At 45.7% G+C, this 23,322-nt stretch overlaps 1 pseudogene; it reads right to left on the bottom strand.

Moving 5' to 3' along the window:
* Positions 1-1,127: 1,127 nt before the first annotated feature.
* LOC116479528 (olfactory receptor 7A10-like) lies at positions 1,128-18,466 on the bottom strand (annotated as a pseudogene).
* Positions 18,467-23,322: the final 4,856 nt, after the last annotated feature.

The raw sequence follows: 23,322 nt of genomic DNA, 5'->3' as shown, positions 1-23,322 counted from the left end.
CTGTAGAGGAAACAGTATCGTGGGAGAGATGGGTAGTGGTCAGTGCCACTGGGGACTGTAGGTTCAGGCCAAGAGTGTCCAGCTTCCCTCTGCCTCTCCCAGCAGCCTCACTGTTCATTAAGCCAGCTTCCTTCTCTTTGTCACGGTGAGAACTTCACCCCTGTTGGTGCAGGGGCTGAAAAGGTAGCAAATAGAACATTCTAGAACTTCTTTCATGCGCTAAAGACATTGACTTCTCCCTGTGTTCTGGAGTTAAGGGAGCCCAGCCCAGACCCCTCCCCAACTCCGTTCTTCATCCTCCTCCCTTATCCCACCCCTCCCCCATGCTACACAGACAGTTTCCTCCTGTGACAAAAGCAGACCAGAATAATTGCATCTTGAGGGACGTCAGTCACGATGAAAGGACTCTGGGTGGATAATGAAGAAATGCTGTTCATGGACTAAGCTCAGCAGACGACTCACAGATCCCACTTCGAGCCCTAAGCGGTGGGGACTGTTTTTATTCCCCCCCTTTTTTTTGAGACGGAGTCTTGCTCTGTCGCCCAAGCTGGAGTGCACTGGCATGATCTTGGCTCACTGCAACCTCTGCCTCCCAAGTTCAAGTGATTCTCCTGTCTCAGCCTCCCGAGTAGCTGGGACTACAGGTGCCTGCCACCACGCCTGGCTACATTTTTGTATTTTTAGCAGAGACGGGGTTTTGCTATGTTGGTCAGGCTGGACTCCAACTCCTGACCTCAAGTGATCCACCCACCTTTGCCTCCCAAAGTGCTGGGATTACAGGCATGAGCCACCGTGCCTGGCCTTTTGTTCCCATTTTTACAGAGGAGGAAGTTGAGGCTGGCCCTCCACATCAGAGGCCATCCAGCCAGGCGAGGCGGCTGCAACGGAGGCCCCTTTGCCTTTACAATGAACTCCAGGAATGAGCTGCGGTTATGAGCTCCCCCGTGTTACAAATGGGGAAACTGAGGCCCAGAGTGGCTCACCCACAGTCACCCAGCTTGTGAGTGGCCCAGCTGACTCTAGGACCGAGCTGGCAAGAAGTCCTAAGACTCCCCCACCTGCCCTGCTCCGCCACAACCAGGCCTCCATGCCCACCATTTCTCATTTCACTGTCTCAAGCTGAGTCATCAGAGGTCAGTCCTGATGTCCTCTCCACCCCTGCTGTCCCCCGCTGTCCCCAGAGACCCTGGGACCAGCCTCGCCGCAGGTGGTGTGGCTAATTCCAGGCCTGACACCACCGACCTCAGAAAGAGATCCCTCCCGCAGGAGATGTCTGCGTGCTCCATGGCCTTGTAGGGAAGACCCTTGTCCCTGGTACGGTTTCTTGTAAAGGGAGCTCCCGGAGGTGGAGTCTGATGTGGAGGAGGGGAGAAGCAGGCTAGGAATGGCGCTAGGACTAGCTGCATGACCCCATCAGCATCTTTAGTGTGCCCTCTGCAGCCTTGGTAACGGACTTACATCCCCTCTGGGCATGAGCTCCAGGGAACACCCCAGGAGCCCTGGTCAGGGCTGGGAGGGTCATTTGGGGTTCCTGGAGGCTGGGGGCCCTGCCCCAGCTGTTCAGGCTGTGTATTCTGGAGCATGGGGCAGGTGGAGGCTGCCATTTATAGCTTGGGAGTGAGCTTCCCTCCTGCACTACAATCTCTCCAACTGGGGGCTTCTAAGGATGGGATGGGGGAAGGAGAACAGCCCATCAGCATCCCAGCCACCTCCCAGTCATGAGACCCAGAGTCATTTATCAAGCATCTACTACCATGTGCGTGTTTTTGGAACACTGTGGTGGACATGACTCATCCCAGTGGGGCGAGACAACCAATAACTGCAATTGTGGAATTAATTACAATAGGGCAAATGACTGTCTTTTGATACAAAAGTTCAAGGAAGTCACGCAAAATGGCTCACGCCTGTAATCCCAGCACTTTGGGAGGCTGAGGTGGAAGGATCACTTGAGGTCAGGAGTTTGAGGCCAGCCTGGGCAGCACAGCAAGACCCCATCTCTACAAAAGATACAAAAACTAGCTGGGCATGGTGGTCTGTGCCTGTCATCCCAGTTACTCAGGAGGCTGAGGTAGGAGAACCACTTGGGCCCTGGAGTTTGAGGCTGTAGTGAGCTTCTCTTTTCTTTCTTTCTTTCTTTTTCTTTCTTTCTTTCTTTCTTTCTTTCTTTCTTTCTTTCTTTCTTTCTTTCTTTCTTTCTTTCTTTCTTTCTCTTTCTTTCTTTCTTTCTTCTTTCTTTCTTTCTCTTTCTTTCTTTCTCTCTCTCTCTCTTTCTTTCTCTCTCTCTCTCTTTCTTTTTCTTTCTCTCTCGAGACAAGGTCTCACTCTGTTGCCCAGGCTGGAGTGCAGTGGCACAATCGTGGCTAACTACAGCCTAGATCCCCCAGCTTCAATTGATCCTCCCACCTCAGCCTTCTGAGTAGCTGGGACTACAGGCATGTGCCACTATGCCTGGATACATTTTTGTTTTTGTAGAGGTGGGGTCCTGCTATGTTGCACAGTCTGGTCTTGAACTCCTGGGTTCAAGTGATCTTCCTGCCTTGGCCCCCCAAACTGTTGGGATTACAGGCCCCTGTGCCTGGCCTGCCGTGAGCTAATATTGCACCACTGCACTTCAGCCTGGGCACCAGAGACTCCATCTCTTAAAAAATGCAAGGACAAATAGTTTATTTGGGAGGTGACCCGAGGAGATACAAGTAGTGGATTGGAAGTGAAACAGGGAAAAGGAAGTAGCCATTAAGCATGCGTTATGAAACCAGTTACTGGCATGGACAAACAGGGTGCAGTCCCACTGAGGGCCTCTGGAGGCAGCAGAGAGCACACTCTTTGGCGTTGTCCCAGCTGAGGGGCGAACGAGCTAGGGTATTTATCCACCAATTCATTGCTGTTGTTGATTGAAGGCTGCTCTTAGGGGCTGTTGATTCTGCTGACCTGCCCTTGTATGGGCCACACACTTCAGCAGCTGGAGGAAGACTGCCTGTCCCCCTAGCAGAGAGATGAAGCTGCTAGAAGTAGCCCTCGGTGTGGAGAGAAACAGTAGGAACCCAGTGGATCTGGGCAGGCACCCAGAGTGTGAGCTAAATTTTTTTTTTTTTTTTTTGAGATGGTCTTGCTCTGTTGCCCAGGCTGGAGTGCAGTGGTGCGATCTCGGCTCACTGCAACCTCCACCTCCCAGGTTCAAGCAATTCTCGTGCCTCAGCCTCCCAAGTAGCTGGGATTACAGGCACGCACCACCACGCCTGGCTACTTTTTGTATTTTTGCAAAACAGGGTTTCACCATGTTGGCCAGGCCGGTCTCGAACTCCTGACCTCAGGTGGTCTGGCCGCCTCGGCCTCCTAGAGTGCTAGGATTACAGGCATGAGCCACCACGCCCAGCCTAAAAATGTTAATGAATGCAAAATGCAGGCACCTGATTAGTCTTAGGTGGAAGTCAGGGAAAAGCTTCTCTGAGGAAGTGGCAATTGAGGGAGGTCTGAACGGTGGTGATGGGGTCTATGCGAAGGTCATAGGAGGAAGGGACTGAGGGCAGGTGAGAGTGTCTGCCGTTGAATGCAGAGGTGAGGATGTGGTGTGGTGTGGTGTGGTGGGTGGTGAGGCTGCAGAGATCAAACAACAGAAGAGAGGATGAGGACTGCCCCCCAAACATGTCTCCTGCAGTTTGAGACATGCAGAGAGACCAAGGCAACAAGTGAGTTTACTGAGTTCTGATAGAAAAGAGCAAAAATGTTCTCAGCTTGCACTCTATGGAGTTTCATTTCCTGGGGTACGATAGAGTAATAAAGATGACAAGGATGACAATAAAAATGACCCTGAAGCTGGGTGCGGTGGCTTACGCCTGTAATCCCAGCACTTTGGGAGGCAAAGGTGGGAGAATTGCTTGAGCCCAGGAGTTCAAGATCATCCTGAGCAGCAGAGCGAGACCCCATCTCTACAAAAAATTTTAAAATTAGCTGGGTGTGGTGGCATGCATCTGTAGTCCCAGCTACTCTAGAGGCTGAGGCAGGAGGATCACTTGAGCCCAAGAGTTTGAGGCTGCAGTGAGCCACGAAGGTACTACTGTATTCCAGCCTGGGCAACAGAGTGAGACCCTATCTCTTAATAAAAAAAGAGTTTCTAGGCCAGGTGCAGTGGCTTACACCTGTAATCCTGGTACTTTGAGAGGCCAAGGGGTTGGATCCCTTGAGGCTAGAAGTTCGAGACCAGACTGGCCAACATGGTGACATCCCGTCCCTACTAAAAATACAAAAAAATTAGCCGGGCATGGTGATGCACACCTGTAATCCTAGATACTCGGGAAGCTGACGAGTATTGCTTGAACCTGGGAGGTGGAGGTTGCAATGAGCTGAGATTGCACTACTGTACTCCTGCCTGGACGACAGAGAAAGATCCTGTTTTTTTTTTTTTTTTTAAATTATCCAGGAAGGGGCAAACCAGTGGTGGGGCGGGCAGGGAGAAAAGGGCCCTAAGTCCTCCTCAAAGTCTCTGAGCCACACTCCGAGGGAACTGTGTGGGTTAAAGAGCTTGGCCATTAATCCCGTAAAACAGGCATGACCATAAGCTTGGTGGCATCATCACGATAATTAATAATAATTATAGTTAAACTGACATGTCTTTAATGTGTCCATGCTTTTCTACGTGCCTTGCACACATCAACTCACTTAATTTTCACAATAACCTCGTGAGATAACTGCTATTGTCATTTCCATTTTATAAAAGGAGAAATTGAGGCACAGAGAGGTAAAGTAACTTGCTCAAGCCCGCACAGCTAAGAAGTGGTGGTGTTGGGAGTTGAACCAAGAGTGTCTGACTCCAGATTCTACACATTGACCCACAAACTATAACCTGAGCAGCCTCCCCTATTCAACCTCCTACCTGAGTTACCTTCACGGACAGCCACTGCCCATTGGGTGTCAATGGTGTCATTGGAGAACAATTCTCCATGGGTCTCTTGCATTTCTGTACACCCCAGAATCAGGGGCTCAGACGGCTTTTATTCCAGCTATCTCTTCAAGGATGTTTGTATAGCAAACAGCTATACAAACTGTGAAGCAGAGGGCAGTTTCATTTGCTGTCCATATAATAAAGATATTGTCTCCCTCTGGTATTAAAATAGACCAGGTTTGTTTGCAGTCGACTATAAAAATCGAGATCTTTAAGCTCAGAGTTCCTCGCCTGTGGAACTAACCCAATGTGGGCTAGTGCAAACACAAAGTTCATGCTGCCTGCTGTGCCACGAGTAATAAAGTCCTTTGTCTCTGATACTGGAGTCTCGTGTCTTCTGCCCGAATCCATAAAACTGTAGCAGGTTCAATTGTTCACTTGCAAGTAGGATAAGATCGCAGACTCTTCACAGTTCTTGACAACTACTTGTGTCTCTGGGATGACAACTGTCACCGAGGTGTTTCTCTTGGGATCCTAGATTTGGCCTGGTTAGGTCTCACTTTTACTGCTACCTTTCTTTTTTTTTCTTAAAGAGACAGGGTCTCACTCTGTTGCCCAGGCTGGAGTTCAGTGATGTAATCATAGCTCATTGCAGCCTCCAACTCCTGGCTCAAGCGATCCTCCTGCCTCAGCCTCCCAAGTAGCTAAGACTACAGGTGTGTGCCACCACACCTGGCTAATTTTTATTTCTTTCTCTCTTTTTTTTTTAAATCAATTTTTACATTTTTGGTAGAGATGGGATCTTGCTATATTGCCCAGGCTAGTCTTGAACTCCAGGCCCCTCAAGCTGTCCTCCCACCTTGGCCTCCCAAGTGCTGGGATTCCTCCATGCCCAGCTAAATGCAGCTACTTTTTATTTATTTATTTAATTTATTTTTAATTTTTTAATTTTTTAATTTTTATTTTTTTTGAGACAGAGTTTTGCTCTTGTCACTCAGGCTGGAGTGCAATGGCATGATCTCAGCTCATTGTAACCTCTGTCTCCTGGGTTCACGTGATTCTCCTGCCTCAGCCTCCTGAGTAGTTGGGATTACAGGGGCCCGCCACCACATTCGGCTAATTTTTGTATTTTTAGTAGAGATGGGGTTTCACCATGTTGGCCAGGCTGGTCTCGAACTCCTGACCTCAAGTGATCCACCCGCCTTGGCCTCCCAAAGTGCTGGGATTACAGGCATGAGCCACTGCGTCTGGTTTGCAGCTACCTTTCAAAGTAGGTGCAGAGTGGGACGGCATACCTTAACTCTTTGCTGCCTGAATAATTTTTTTTTTTTTTTTTTTTGAGACAGGGTCTTGCTCTGTTACCCAGGCTAGAGTGCAGTACTGCAATCATGGCTCGTTGCAGCCGTGACCTCCTGAGCTCAAGCAATCCTCCTGCCTCAGCCTCCAGAGTAGCTACAAGCATGGATTACAGGCATGTACCACCATGCCCAGCTAAGTTTTTTGATTTTTAGTAGAGTCGGGGTCTTGCCATGTTGCTCAGGCTGGTCTTGAATTCCTGGGCTCAAGCAATCCTCCCACCTCAACCTCCCAAAGTGTTGGGATTACAGGCATGAGCCACCACGCCCAGCCTCATGGATTATTCTTTATAGCACAAGACTTTCCTATGCATTGGAGGATGTTGAGCCACATTCCTGGCCTCTACCTGTTACATGCCAGTAGTATCCCATCCCCAGTCACCACAGTCAAAACAGTTTCTGGACACGGCCAAATGTCCCCGGGGCTGGGAGCGAGTGAAATCATCCCCTTTGTTGACAATGACTTCTTTGAGGGAGGACCACGATCTTAAGACATCCTTCAAAGCTGCCTCCTTTGGCTTAGGGGGTCTTTTTTAAAATAAGAAATCCCTCTACACTCCCAAATCACAGTCAACCCTCGCTATCCACAGGGGATAGACTCCAAGACCCCCTGAAAACACAAAAAAACCCGGGATGCTCAAGTTTCTTTTTTCTTTTTTCTTTCTGAGACAGAGTCTCACTCTGTTGCCCAGGCTGGAGTGCAGTGGCATGATCTTGGCTCACTGCAACCTCTGCCTCCTGGGTTCAAGCGATTCTTCTGCCTCAGCCTCCAGGGTAGCTGGGGCTCCAGGTGCATGCCACCATACCCAGCTAATTTTTATATTTTTAGTAGAGACGGGATTTCACCATATTTGCCAGGCTGGTCTTGAACTCCTGACCTCATGATCTGCCTGCCTCGGCTTCCCGAAGTGCTGGTTCTTTCTTTCTTTCCTTTTCTCTTTTCTCTTTCTTTCTTTCTTTCTTTCTTTCTTTCTTTCTTTCTTTCTTTCTCTTTTTCTTCTTCCTCTTCTTCTCTTCCTTCCTTCCTTCCTTCCTTCCTTCCTTCCTTCCTTCCTTCCTTCCTTCTCTCTGTCTCCCTCACTCCCTCCCTCCCTCCCTCCCTCCCTCCCTTCCTTCCTCCCTTCCTTCCTTCCTTCCTTCTTTCCTTCCTTCCTTCCATCTCTCTCTCTCTCATTTTTTTTGAGATGCAGTTTTGCTTTTGTTGCCCAGTCTGGAGTGTAGTGGTGCCATCTTGGCTCACTGCAACCTCTGCCTCCCCAGTTCAAGCGATTCTCCTGCCTCAGCTTCCTGAGTAGTTAGGAATACAGACATCTGCCACCACGCCTGGCTAATGTTTTGTATTTTTAGTAGAGACAGGGTTTCACCATGTTGGCCAGGCTGGTCTCCAGCTCCTGACCTCAGGTGATCCACCCACATCGGCCTCCCAAAGTGCTGGGATTACAGGCATGAGCTGCTGTGCCCAGCCTCAAGTTTCTTATATAAAATTGTTGGCTGGACGCAGTGGTTCACACCTATAATCTAGCCTGGGTGAAAGAGTGAGACTCTGTCTCAAAAAAAAAAAAAAAAGATTACCTAGAACACCCAATATAATGTATGTACTATGCAGATAGTTGTTATACTGTATTGGTTTTAAAATTTGTATTATTTTTATTGTTGTATTGTTATTTTTAATTTTTTTTCTGGATATTTTGGATCCATGGTTGGTTGAATCTGAGGATGTGGAACCCTCAGATGTGAAGGACTGACTATATATGGAAATTATCAATGGAATGCCCTCCGTTTGAACATTGACATATCAAAATTCCTGGAACTCTGAATGAATGAATAAGTGAATGAATGAAAAAAGGAAAAATAATATCATTTACCATGTTCATAGCAGGATTATTCATGATGGCCAAAAGGTGGAAGCAGCCCATGCCCATCAATGGCTGAATGAATGAACAAAATATGGTCTATCCATGTAATGGAATCTTACTCAGCCTTAGAAAGGGAAGAAATTCTGGCTGGGTGTGGTGGCTTATGCCTGTAATCCCAGCATTTTGGGAGGCCGAGAGGCGAGTGGATCACTTGAGGTCAGGAGTTCAAGACCAGCCTGGCCAATATGGTGAACCCCTATCTCTACTAGAAATATGAAAATTAGCTGGCATGGTGGTGCATGCCTGTAATCCCAGTTTCTCGAGAGGCTGAGGCACAAGAATCACTTGAGCCTGGGAGGGGGTGGTTGCAGTGAGCGGAGATCCAGCTACTACACTCCAGCCTGGGCGACAGAGTAAGGCTCTGTCTCAAAACAAACAAACAAACAAACAAAAAACAACAAAAAAAGAAGAAATTCTGACACATGTTACAACAGGGCTGCACCTTGGATCATACTGTATGATTCCACTTATATGAAGTAACTAAAGTAGTTAAATTCACAGAAAGAGAAAGTAGAATGGTGCTTGCCAGGGGCTGCAGGAAGGCAGAACAGGGAGTTGTTTAATGGGTAGGGAGTTTCAGTTTTGCAAAATGCAAAGGGTTCTGGAGGTAACTGATGGTGATGGTTGCACAGGAATGTAAATGTGCTTAATGCCACTGACTGAACTGTAAACTTAAAAATGATTAAATGGTGGCTGGGCGCAGTGGTTCACGCCTGTAATCCCAGCACTTTGAGAGGCCGAGGCGGGTGGATCACGAAGTCAGGAGATCAAGACCATCCTGGCTAACACGGTGAAACCCAGTCTCTACTAAAAATACAAAAAATTAGCCGGTCATGGTGGCGGGCGCCAGTAGTCCCAGCTACTTGGGAGGCTGAGGCAGGAGAATGGCGTGAACCCAGGAGGTGGAGGTTGCAGTGAGTCGAGATCACGCCACTGCACTCCAGCCTGGGCAACAGAGTGAGACTCTGTCTCAAAAAAAAAAAAAAAAAAGGTTAAGTGGTAAATTTTATGTTATGTGTGGCTTCCCAAAATTAAAAAAGCAAGAACAATGGTAACAACAATGAACAACGTTTGTTGAGCACTTACTATGTGCCAGGCACTGAGCAAGTGTTTCAGATGCTTTGTCTCAGGGTTGACAAACTTCTGTCATTCCCACATCACCTCCAACTTTTGTCCATGTCTTAGTTTGAGTTTCCCCAAAAAGTAGACCTCAAAACACGGATTTGTGGGAGGTGGTCCCAGGAAGCATGAGGAGTGAGGAAAGGTGATGGTGAGGGGAGATACATTCATGAGTGGGCAACTTGTGCTTGGTTCCACTCAGGATCTTCTGAGCAGCTGAGTAAGAGACTGCAGAGTCATCCTATGGAAGGATTAAGATATTGTGAGTAAGTTGCCCACCAATTCATTCATTTATTTATTTTTTTTTTGAGAAAGAGTCTCGCTCTGTCACCCAGGCTGGAGTGCAGTGGCACAATCTCGGCTCACTGCAATGTCCGCCTCCCGGGTTCAAGTGATTCTCCTGCCTCAGCCTCCCAAGTAGCTGAGATTACAGGTGCACACCACCGTGCCCAGCTAATTTTTTGTATTATTAGTAGAAATGGGGTTTCACCATGTTGGCCAGGCTGGCCTCGAACTCATGACCTTAGGTAATCCACCTACCTTGGCCTCCCAAAGTGCTGGGATTACAGGCGTGAGCCTCTGTACCCAGCAGCCACCAATTCTTGACCCTCATTGGTTGATGATTACTGATATAGTTTGGATTTGGGTCTCCACCCAAATCTCATGTTGAATTGTAATCCCCAATGTTGGAGAAGGGCCTTGGTGAGGGGTGATTGGATCATGGGGATGGATTTCCCTGACCTTTGCTGTTCTCATCAAGTGAGCGAGTTCTCACGAGATCTGGTTGTTTAAAAGTGTCTAGCAGCTCCCTTCCCCTCTGGTCCTCCTGCTCCAGCCATGTAAGATGTGCCTGCTTCCCTTCCGCCATGATTGAAAGTATCCTGAGGCCTCCCCAGCAATGCTTCCTCTATAGCCTGTGGAACCATGAGCCAATCGAACCTCTTTTCTTTATAAATTACTAAATTACCCAGTCACCCAGTCTCAGGTAGTTCTTTTTTTTATTTATTATTATTTTTTTGAGGCAGGGTCTCGCTCTGTTGCCCAGGCTGGAATGCTGCAGCAGCGTGATCTTGGCTCACTGCAACCTCCACTTCCCAGGTTCGGTGATTCTTGTGTCTCAGCCTCCTGAGTAGCTGGGATCACAGGTGTTTGCCACCATGGCCTGGCTAATTTTTTTTCTTTTTTTTTTTTGAGACAGAGTCTTGTGCCGTCACCCAGGCTGGAGTGCAGCAGTGCAATCTCGGCTCACCATAACCTCCACCTCCTGGGTTCAAGTGATTCTCCTGCCTCAGCCTCCCAAGTAACTGGGATTACAGGTGCATGCCACCATGCCTGGTTAATTTTTATATTTTTAGTAGAGACGAGGTTTCACCATGTTGGTTAGGCTGATCTCGAACTACTGACCTCGTGATCCGCCCGCCTTGGCCTCCCAAAGTGCTGGGATTACAGGTGTGAGCCCCTGCACCTGGACAGCCTGTCTAATTTTTGTATTTTTAGTAGAGACGGAATTTCATCATATTGCCCAGGCTGGTCTTGAACTCTTGACTTCAGGTGATCCACCCGCCTCAGCCTCTCAAAGTGCTGGGATTACAGGTATGAGCCACCATACGCTGCTCAAGTAGTTCTTTATAGCAGTGTGAGAACAGACTAATACAATTACCTTTTGAGCATTCTACTGGCAGTTTTGGTCTTCCTTGTGTGGGGCCAAGAACATTCTGTGTTGGAAGTCTTTGGTGTGCATGAGAACTATCTGCAGGTGAGCTATGGGGTGGGCTGAAAGAATATGGAAGGGGTCAGCAACAGCATCTGCTAAGACTACATCCGTGTACCAATGGTATTATTATTTCCTTGATGTATATTTTTTGAATCATTAAGAAAATCTCAAGTAGCTTCTTTAGCCTCATCCTAAGTGTAGGCTTGAGATACTAGTTGTGTTTTCCTTCATACACATTTAAATAAAACATGATTATCTATTTAACATCTCAAATCATCTTGCTTGCCAATATACAGGCACCACATTATCTCATTTAATCCTCTTAACATCCCTAGGCTGTAGGTAATAGTATCTCTGTTTTACATATGAGAACACTGAGGGGTGAAATGACTGCTCACGGGTACATGGGAAGGAAATAGCAGAATCATGCTTTGGAGAATACTAACTGTGTACCAATTCTATTCTCCCATCTTTTGTAGCAGACAGAATTGTGACCTCGCAGGGACATCATATTCTCTAGCCTCCCTTGCAGCAAGGCCATGTGGGTGGCTAAGTTCTCACTGATGGAATATGAATGTAAGTTATATGTGCACCATCTGAGTGAAGCCTCGAAGACAGTAGACTTACCTCCTCCATGCTCTTTTTTTTCCTTGTTTGCAAGCTGGTACATGGACTTACCTAAGACCCAACCTACAGACAGGGCAAATTCCTTAGGGATTAATGGAGAAATAAAATGAAAGAAACTTGGGTCCGTAGATGGTTGCATGAAGCAGAGTTGCAGGTTGAACCAAAACTAGAGAGATAAACAAACTTCTGTCTGTTTAAAATATTGCTTTTTGGACTTCTCACTTCTTTTTACTGAAGCTTAGACTTTTGTCATAATAAACACAGTAATTGGTTCCAGAAGTGGGGTGTAGCCATAAGAATAGATGGCATTTGATTAATGGCTGGGTTGTGAGGACACAGATATTTCAGGCTGGAAAGCTGGGTATCCTCCTTAGGCTAAGGCAAAACATACAATCTTAGAGAACTAGGAAGATAGTTCAAATGGTAATTGAACTTGAATTTCTAGATGAAGTGATTAGAAAGAGGTAGAACATGGTTGTGAGTTGGTTGCTTCCTGCTGCTTTTAGCAAAGTGTTATAAGAAAGATGTGGACTTAGTGGTCAAGAACTTTGCCAATATGCAAACAGAGATGGAAGAATCCACAGATAAAAGTCCACAAAGAGTTGGAGAAGTCATCTGACCCTGATCTCTCCAACAGTGAGTGGTAAATAGGCTTTTCACTTAAGGTATTTGTTTCAAATGTCCTCAGGCAGCCACCATTATCGTGGTAGAGAGGCTTGGGTAAACTAAGGAATGAAAATATCTGATGTCTTCAGAAGAACTTTTGGTGTGGTTACTGATTGGAAGCAAATAGCTCACTAAATGTTTTAGGGAATTATCTTGAAACCATGAACCCAGCCTGTGTATCAGCCTTAAGGAAATCCCTAATTTGCACCACAGGGATCAGGCTATGGTAACTGCAGAGTTCCCAAGCAGGGAACCCTCCTCAAAGCTCACTCTAGATGTGGTCATGGAAGATAAGTGGACAAGGAAGAAAACCCTGGATAGAAAAACCAGTGAACAACAGACAATGGAGTTTCCCGGAGAGATCTACCAGAGTCTCACCAAATGATTTATTCTACTTTACAAGCAGAGAGTTAAAAAAAAAATCCTGCCCAGCAAGATTTGATCATTATTCTGTGCTAGCAACTGGTATAATATTGTGTATTCAGTGAGGAGAGGGCCAGAAAAATTGACTTTTAGTTTACAAATTATTGGATCATGAGAGAAACAGTAAGACATGCCTGATGAAGAAGACTGTTTTAGCCAGAGATTTTGGACTCTCAGCTGGATGCATCAATAATACGGGATATTAGATTGCCTTCTTCCAGGAAGGGTATAAAGGTATTCTATGGTGGGAAGAAGCATGTTTTTATATATTTGGTGGCTAGAGGATGGAATGTGGACTGCTAGCTCTCTACAAAAATCCATTCTCCCCTTCTATAAAAACAAAATCACAGCCTAGCAACTTGGTTGACCATGTTTTACCAAATGTTTTGCCTTGGCCTAAGGAGGATACTCAGCTTTCCAGCCTGAAATATCTGTGTCCTCACAACCCTGTCATTAAGCAAATGCCATCTATTTTTATGGTGTACCCCACTTCTGGAACCAATTACTGTGTCTGTTAGGACAAACGTCTAAGCTCCAGTTAAAAGAAGTGAGAGGTCCAAAATTCAATATTTGAAAGTTTACTTTTCTCTCTAGTTTCAGTTCAGCATGCAATTCTGCTTCATGCAATTATTTAGGGACCAAAGTTCCAATATCATATTTCTTGGCCTCTCTTGCAGCTAGGGGTAACCCAGTGTGGAATGAGAAAAGTAGGTGGCATTTCCAGACAATAGGCTTGCCTCTTCTGTGCACTGTGATTATTATTATTTTTTGTAATCCAGAGTTCACAGGTTTGCTCTTATAGACAAGAACAATGTTTAGGAAATGGGTGGGAAACAAGATGCAGGAAACTTGGGTCTCTGAGTGACTGAGAGGAGTAGAGCCATGCACTGACCTAGGATTCTGTTATGTGAGAAATAAGCTACTACGTTGCTTCAGCTATGAATCCACTCACTACAGTCTTTTTTTTTTTTTTTTGAAACAGAGTTTTGCTCTTGTTGCCCAGGCTGGAGTACAATGGCGTGATCTCGGCTTGCTGCATCCTCCACCTCCTGGGTTCAAGCGATTCTCCTGCCTCAGCCTCCCAAGTAGCTGGGATTACAGGCATGTGCATGTGCCACTATGCTTGGCTAATTTTGTATATATATATATTTTTTTTTAGTAGAGATGGGGTTTCACCATGTTGGTCAGGCTGGTCTTGAACTCCTGACCTCAAGTGATCCACCTGCCTTGGCCTCCCAAAGTGCTGGGATTACAGGTGTGAGCCACTGCACCCGGCCTTTTATTCTTTTTATTTTTAGTAAGTCTTATGGGTTGGATTATGTCTCTTCTCCCAATTCATATGTTGAAGTCCTAATCCCCAGTATCTCAGAATGTGATCTTATTTAGAAATAGGATTAAGTATAATAACTAAGATGAAATCATACTGGAGAGTGGTGGGCTCCTAATACAGTATAACTGGTGTCCTTATAAAAAGGTGACATTTAAAGACAGATACACACACAGGGAGAATGCCGTGTGAAGATGAATGCAGAGGTCTACAAGCCAAGGAACATCAAAGATTGGCAGCAAACCACAAGAAGCTAGGGAACAACATCATACTGAACATGAAAAAAATTGAAGCATTCCCTTTGAGAACTGGAACAAGACAAGGATGCCCACTCTCACCACAACTGTTCAACATAATACTGGAAGTGCTAGCCAGAGCAATTAGGCAAGAGAAAGAAATAAAAGTCATCTAAATAGGAAAAGAAGAAGTCAAACTATCTCTCTTTACTGACAATATGACTCCATACTTAGAAAACCCTAAGGACTCCACCAAAAAGCTATTAGAACTAATAAACAATTTTAGCAAGGTTTCAGGGTACAAAATCAATGTACAAAAATCTGTAGCATGTCCATACACCAATACTTCCAAGCTGAGAGAGAAACCAAAAACACAATCCCATTTATAGTAACCACACAAAAAAGTACCTAGGAATACATGTAATGGAGGAGGTGAAAGATCTTTACAAGGAGAACTGCAAAACACTTCAAAGAAATCATGGATGACACAAACAAATGGAAAAACATTCCATGCTCATGGATTAGAAGAATCAATATCATTCAAATGGCCATACTGCCCAAAGCAACCTACAGATTCAATGCTATTCTTATCAAACTACCAAAACCATTTTTCACAAAATTGAAAAAACTATATTAAAATTCATATGGAACCAAAACAGCTTGAATAGTCAAAGCAATCCTAAGAAAAAAGAAAAAAACTGGAGGCATCACATTATCCGACTTCAAACTATACCATAGGGTTACAGTAACCAAAACAACATAGTGCTGGCACAAAAACAGACACACAGACCAATGGAATAGAATAGAGAGCCCAGAAATAAAGCCACACACCTACAACCATCTGATCTTCGACAAAGTTGACAATAACGAGCAATGGGGAAAAGACTTCCTATTCAATAAATGGTGCTGGGATAGCTGGCAAGTCACATGCAGAAGAATGAAACTGGACCCCTCCGGTTCACCATATACAAACATTAACTCAAGATGATTAAAAATTTAAATGTAAGACCTCAAATCATAAGAATCCAGAAGGAAACCTAGGAAACATGAATTTATGACTAAGTCCTCAAAAGCAGTTGCAATGAAAACAAAAATTGACAAATGAGATCTAATCAAATTAAAGAGTTTCTGCACAGCAAAAGGAACTACCCATAGAGTAAACAGACAACCTACAGAATGGGAGAAAATGTTTGCAAACTGTGCATCTGACAAAGGTCTGATATCCAGAATCTACAAGGAACTTAAACAGTTGAACAAGCAAAAAACAACACCATTAAAAAGTGGGTAAAGGACATTAACAGACACTTCTCAAAAGAAGACATACAAGTGGCTAGCAAACATATGAAAGAATGATCACCATCACTAGTCATCAGAGAAATGCAAATCAAAACCACAATGAGATACCATCTCACACCAGTCAGAATGGCTATTCTGAAAAAGTAAAACAAAAAACAAAAATAAAAACCACCAGACATTAAAGAGACTGCAGAGAAAATGGAATGTTTATCCTGTACTGATGAAAATGTAAATTAGTTCAGCCACTGTGGAAAGCAGTTTGGAGATTACTCAAAGAAATTAAACATTGCTACCTGGCCGGGTGCGGTGGCTCACACCTGTAATCCCAGTACTTTGGGAGGCCGAGGTGGGTGGATTGCCTGAGGTCAGGAGTTCGAGACCAGCTGGGCCAACATGGTGAAACCCCGTCTCTACCAAAAATACAAAAATCAGCCAGGCGTGGTGGTGGGTGCCTGCAATCCCAGCTACTTGGGAGGCTGAGTCAGGAGAATCGCTTGAACCCAGGAGGTGGAGGTTGCAGTGAGCCAAGATCACGCCATTGCACTCTAGCCTGGGTGACAAGAGTGAGACTCCATCTCAAAAAAAAAAAAAACAAAACCCAAAACAGAGCTACCATTTGACCCAGCAGTCCCGTTACTGGGTATATACTCCAGAGAAAACAAAAATCAGTCTACCAAAAAGGCACAAGCATGCATGTGTTAATTGCAGCACTATTTACAATGGCAAAGACATTGTGACACAGAGGTGCAAAGTCAGAGGTCAGGGTGCAATGCGACAGGTTCCTTCCATTGAACTGGACACTATAGTGTCCGATGGTGCACAGCTCTAATGTATGTCATATACAGAAGCTTGTTTTCCAAACCTTACAGCTCAAAATTACATAAACTTGATAGAATTTTCCCCCAATTTGACAGTCATCCTGAACATTTATTTTTACATTACCAGTAATAAATTGTGAAGTTCAAATAATTTTTCCAACAGGCTGGGCGTGGTGGCTCATGCCTGTAATCCCAGCTCTTTGGGAGGGCAAGGTGGGCTGATTACTTGAGGTCAGGAGTCTGAAACCAGCCTGGCCAACATGGCGAAACCCCATCTCTACTAAAAATACAAAAAAAAAATTAGCGGGGCATAGTGGTGTGTGCCTGTAGTCCCAGCTACTCAGGAGGCCGAGGCAGGAGAATCACTTGAACACAGGAGGTGAAGGTTGCAGTGAGCTGAGATCACCCCACTGCACTCCAGACTGGGTGAAAGAGCGATACTTCACCTCCCCTCTTCCCCCACAAAAAAAGCCCTGGAGGAGCTTGTTTGCCCCTTCCACCATTTTTTTTTTTTTTAGACGGAGTCTCACTCTTTCACCCAGGCTGGAGTGCAGTGGCGCGATCTCGGCTCACTGCAGGCTCCGCCCCCTGGGGTTCACACCATTCTCCTGCTTCAGCCTCCTGCATAGCTGGGACTACAGGCACCCACCACCTCGCCCGGCTAATTTTTTGTATTTTTAGTAGAGACGGGGTTTCACCGTGTTAGCCAGGATGGTCTCGATCTCCTGACCTTGTGATCCGCCCACCTCGGCCTCCCAAAGTGCTGGGATTACAGGCGTGAGCCACCGCGCCTGGTCCCCTTCCACCATTTGAAGGCATCATCTATGGGCTCTCACCAGACACTGAATCTGCTGGCACCTTGATCTTGGACTTCCCAGCCTCCAGAACTGTTAGCAGTAAACCTCTGTTGTTTATAAACTATTCAGTCTAAAGTATGTTGTTCTAGCAGCTAAAACAAACTAAGATATTGGTACCAAGAAGTGGAGTGCTATTGTAAGAAATACCCGGAAATGTGGCAGCAGCTTTGGAACTGGGTAATGGGTAGAGGCGGGAAGAGCGTGCAGGTGCATGCTTTGCGAACAAAGCCTTAAAAGTGATTCTGGTGAAGTCTTGAAAGAAAAGGAGAGAAAGCCTCAATCTTTTTAAAGTTTACCTAGGTGGCAGTGATAAGAATGTTGTAGCAATATGAATAGCAAAGGCCATTCTGAGGAGGTCCCAGATGGAAATGAGGACCATGTTGTTGAAAACTGGAGGAGGCCAGATGCTGTGGTTCGCACCTGTAATCCTAGCATTTTGGAAGTCTTAGGCAGGCACATTTGAGCTCCAGAGTTTGAGACCAGCCTGGGCAATATTGAGAAACCTCATCTCTACAAAAAATACAAAAAAATTAGCTGGGTGTGGTGGCACACACCTTTGGTCCTAGCTACTTGGGAGGCTGAGAAGGGAGGATCGTTTGAGCCTGGGGGGTTGAGGCTGCAGTGAACTATGATCATACCACTGCAGTCCAGCCAGGGTGACAGAGTGAGACCTGTCTCAACAATAACAACAACAACCACAAAAAATGGGAGGAAAAGTGATTATTATTACAAAGTGCCAAAAGAATGTGTGGCTGTATGGCATGCATGTCCTTGTGTTTTGTGTAGGGGTTGCACCGTCACATTGTTGAGAGTGGCATCTGAGCAGGCCAACTTCAGCAGCTGGCTGAGGTTGCAGAAGACATGGCTGACCCACTCATAGGTGCAGAGTGAGAGGCAGGTCAGTAACACTGAGTGAGTCAGGGCATTCCTGAATGCGAAGGTCCAGGAGGCCACCACCAGGAGGCCACAGAGCTGTGGTGTCACAGACCTGATGGAATTCAGACAGTGACAGATGACCACACAGTGGTCATTGGCCATCGCAGTCAGCAGCAAGCTGCGGATGCCTAACAGATGGAGAAGAGCATCTGGGCCAGGCCACCAGCATAAGGAATCCCTTTGCATCCTGACATGACATAAGGGATCTCTTTGCACGCCCAGCATCTTGGGGATGGTGGTGGAGGTGAAGCAAGTGACCACAAAGGCCAGGTTGGCAAGGAAAAAGTGCACGAGCATGGAGAGCCGGGTGTCAGTGGCAATGGCTTGGATGATGAGCAGGTTCTTTTTTTTTTTTTTTTTTTTTAATTGAGTCAGAGTCTCTCTCTGTCGCCCAGGCCAGAGTGCATTGGTGTGATCTTGGCTCACTGCAACCTCTGCCTCCTGGGCTCAAGCAATTCATTGATGAGCAGGTTCTTCAGCCCCGTGACCAGGAATATGCTTAGGAAGGGGATGAGCATGAGTTCCCCCTAGAGGCCCAAGAGCAGAAACTCAGAGACTCAGGCAAGATGTTACCAGATTACCAGACGAAAGGTCTTGACTGTGAGTTGTCCAAGTTCTTGGCGTGTTGAACAAAGCAAAGCAACAAAAGAAGCAACTAAAGACAAACAAGCAACAGAAGAACAGAGTCATGAAAGCACAGATTTATTGAAGCAAAAGTACATTCCATAGAGTGGAAGTGGGCTCAAGCAAGTGGCTCAAGAGCACCCCCAACTGAGGTTTTTATTAAGCTAGAATAATTTGGCAACACCTCAGGTGCCCTTTAGAAGGCCTCTAATTGGTTACACTCTATGAAGGGTGGCCCTGTGACCAATCAGAGGCTGAAGTGGAGACAGCCCAGGACCAATCAGAGGCTGAAGTGGAGACAGCCCATGACCAATCAGAGGCTGAAGTGGAAACTTCTGTCTTGTTATTATAGGAGGGAGGATGTGGCCTGGATACTGCCTAACATTGCCTAGAAGTGGCTGCACCTGCTGTTCTTATGCTTGTGCCTTAACCCGTGGTTATCCTGATTCCCTATTCTGCCTTAGACGTTCATCCCTTCCGTAGCTAACCTGGGTCAACTAGAAAGGAAACGGAGGAGCTGTCCATGGTTCTGGCTGAGGCCAGCCCCTGACCCCATTGCATCCTGACCTCATCCCCTCTTTTGGGTTCGGACATTCAGCAATTCTCCCAACTCTTTCCTGCAATAGAATTTCCTCCTTCCTATTGGCTCAATTATTCCTTTTTTAAAATTTTTATTTGTAGAGACAGGATCTTGCTGTGTCCCCCAGGCTGGAGTGCATTGGTGAGATCATAGCTCACTGCAGTAGCCTTGACCTCCCGGGCTCAAGTGATCCTTCTGCCTCAGGAGGAACTGGGACAACAGATTCATGCCAGCACACCTAGCTAATTTTGAAAATTGTTTAGAGATGGGGTCTTGCTGTGTTGCCCAAGCTGGTCTCGAACTCCTGGGCTCAAGCAATCCTCTCGCTTTGACCTCCCAAAGTGCTGGGATTACAGGTGTGAATCACCGCACCTGGCTTGCTCCTTTATTTTTATCAGCAAACACACTGAAGCAACACTGTTTATTTTCCCCCAGCCCATGTGCAGGGTGTCATCTGGGTGGACGGCTCCCAGACACACTGACCCTTTACCTCTACCACCATGTGTCTCTATGCCCTAGGGCTTCATCTGACCACAGGAGCAGGCTCAGCCTGCACATGGGGGTAATGTGGATGTGCTAGGAGTTCCCACTCCTAGGAGTGACCCTTGGCTGTTGAGGGACAGGGCTTGTTGGGTGAGTCCCTGGCTTCCTCACTCCTGAGTAGGGCAGTTCTGGGGTGTTCTATAGTATTATATCTCAGGGATTACTCCTTTGGATTGCCCAGCATGGAGTGCAATGGTGTGATCATAGCTCACTGCAGCCCTGACCTCCTGGGTTCCAGCGATCTTCCTGCCCAGAGGGGAGGGTTTAACCGCACCCTTCCTTCCCATTTCTCTTCTCCAGGTGCTCACTGGGTCTCTGGAGATTATCTCCTGAATATTTATACTCAATTCCTCAACTCAAAACCTGCTTTGGGGAGAATCCAACTCCAGATGTAAGGATTCTATAATTTCTTCCACCTTTGAAAGAATCCCTTTTTTCTTCCAACTACCTCCTTTTCTCTGCTCCCTGGCTTTCAATGCTCCTCAAAAACATTGTCTGTCCTTGCACGTCAATACTTTCTTTTGGCTTTATAAGAAGGAAATATTCCAGTCCTTAAAACTAACAATAATGTACATAGCAATCATTTAGTACCTAGCAATATGTATTAAATGATACCTAAAACGTGGTTGAACACGTAATAGTAAGTTATGAGAATGATGAAACAGAAGTGTAATTGTAAGATATTATAGAAGTAAATGTGATATACCATTTGAAAACCAATAGGATCTAGCCTTGGCAACATGGCAAAGCCCTGTCTCTGTGAAAAATACAAAAATTAGACAGGCATGGTGGTGTGCACCTGTAGTCCCAGCTACACTGGAGTCTGAGGAGAGAGGATTGCCTGAGCCTGGGCGGTTGAGGCTGCAGTGAACTACGATCATACCACTGCAGTCCAGCCTGGGCAACAGAGTGAGACCCTATCTCTAAAAAACTAAACATTTAAAAAAAGAAAGAAAAGAAAAGATAACTAACAGAATCAATATCAATCTTGAGAGAAGAGTGGTGTAAAGAAACTCTCAGGGGGCCAATTAATTTTATAAAAATGAACTTGTTGTTTGGTGAAGAAAGTAAAAAATGTAAATTTATTGAATCCTAGAAATCAGTTAAAGGATGCCTGTAAAGCTCTGTGGAAAAAATATTAATAAAGTCAAACTGATCAAATAAATATGATGATTAAATAATTTCTGGGACTTAATCAATGGATGAGGTGTCGAATACATAAAACCTCAGACAGGTCTGGCACAGTGGTTTATGCCTATAATCCCAGCACATTGGGGGGCCAAGGTGGGTGGATCACTTGAGGTCAGGAGTTCAAGACTAGCCTGGCCAACATGGTGAAACCCTGTCTCTACTAAAAATGCAAAAATTAGCCAGGTGTGGTGGTGCACACCTGTAGTCCCTGCTACTTGGGAGGCTAAGGCAGGAGAATCACTTGAACCCTGGAGGCAAAGTTTGCAGTGAGCCAAGATTGCACCACTGCACTCCAGCCTGAGCGACAGAGTGTGACTCTGTCTAAAACAAACAAACAAAACCTCAGACAGTATTATGAGAACTAAGACTTTGCTTTTAGTTATAATTCTGTTAGTTCAATAGAAGCTAAGAGAAGACTCAAAACTTTGAGAAAGATTATTGATATTAATAGAAAATCTCTCACTACAAAAATTAGCTGGGTGCAGTGTGACTGTGGTCTCAGCTACTCAGGAGCCTGAGGCAGTAGGATTGCTTGAGCCCAGAAATTCAAGGCTGCAGAGAGCTGTAATCAAGCCACTGAACTCCAGCCTGGGTGACAGAATAAGACCCTGTCTCAAAAAAAAAAAAAACCATTTTTTTTTAAGGATGCAAGAGACCTGGTGATTATCTCAGTAAATAGCAGCTCCATCCTTCTGGTCATTCTCATCCAAAACCTTGAAGTCACGTTTGACTGCCTTTCTCTCACACCCACGTCTGTGCCTTCATCAAATCCTGTTGACTCCACCTTCCAAAAATATCCATGTATCCAAACAGGCCTCACTACATTTTCTACACCCATCCTGTTCCAAGCCTCTGTCTTCAGCACCTGGCTCTAGCAGTTGTCACCTGACTGGTTTGTCTACTTCTAGTCTTGTCCCTGATGGGCTTGTCTCCATGTGACAGTTGGGGAAAATACATTTATATTATTTATTACTGAGACAGGGTCTCACCCTATCACCCAGGCCAGAGTGCAGTAGCATGATCTGCACTGCAACCTCTGCCTCTCAGGCTCAAGTGATCCTCCCCTCTCAGCCTCTGGAGTAGCTAGGACTACAGGCATGCAACACCATGCCCAGCTAATTTTTGTGTATATATATAGTTTTTTGGTAGAGATGGGGCATATTAGTCTATTCTCATGCTGCTAATGAAGACAGACCCGAGACTGGGTGATTTATTTTATTTTATTTTATTTTTTTAATTTAATTTAATTTTTTTTGAGACAGAGTCTTGCTCTGTCTCCCAGGCTAGAGTGCAGTGGTGTGATCTTGGCTCACTGCAACCTCCACCTTCCAGGTTCAAGTGATTCTCCTGTCTCAGCCTCCCTAGTAGCTGGGACTACAGGCATGTGCCACCACACTCAGCTAATTTTTTGAATTTTTAGTAGAGATAGGGTTTCATCATGTTAGCCAGGATGGTTTCGATCTCCTGACCTTGTGATCCACCTGCCTTGGCCTCCCAAAGTGCTGGGATTATAGGCGTGAGCCACCGCACCCAGCCTGAGACTGGGTAATTTATAAACGAAAGGTTTAATTGACTCACAGTTCCACAGGGCTGGGGAGGCCTCAGGAAACTTACAATCATGGTGGAAGCAGAAGCAAACATGTCCCTCTTCACATGGTGGCAGGAAAGAGAAGCACCTAGCAAAAAGTGGCAAAAGCCCCTTATAAACCATCAGCTCTCCCAAGAACTCACTCACTATTGTGAGCACAGCATGAGGGTAACCACCCCCATGATTAAGCTACCTCCCACCAAGTCCCTCTCATTACGCGTGGGGATTATGGGAACTACAGTTCAAGATGAGATTTTGGTGGGGACACAGCCACGCCATATCATGGGGTTTCACCACGTTGCTCAGGCTGGGCTTGAACTCCTGGGCTCAAGCTATCCTCCTGCCTCAGCCTCCCAAATAGCTAGGATTACAGGCGTGTGCCACCACATCCAGCCACAATTCTATATATTGCTCATGAATACATCTCTTGTTGTAAAGGTAAAAAAAAAATGTGCGTGGGAATGATAAATGCTAAATGAGAGGGAGACACAGAGAGAGAGAGGTAAATGGAAGTGAAGTGGTGTATATACAGCATCAGTTTTATCTGCGATTTTCTTCTTCTTAAGTTGGGTGATGAATACAAGCTGTGTTCCAGCATGAATTATTATCTATGCTTTTTAATTTTTT

The sequence above is a fragment of the Hylobates moloch genome, unplaced genomic scaffold (assembly GCF_009828535.3).
Source record: "Hylobates moloch isolate HMO894 unplaced genomic scaffold, HMol_V3 SCAFFOLD_12, whole genome shotgun sequence".
Classification (NCBI taxonomy): Eukaryota; Metazoa; Chordata; class Mammalia; order Primates; family Hylobatidae; genus Hylobates; species Hylobates moloch.
This window is presented reverse-complemented; position numbering and strand designations above follow the sequence as displayed.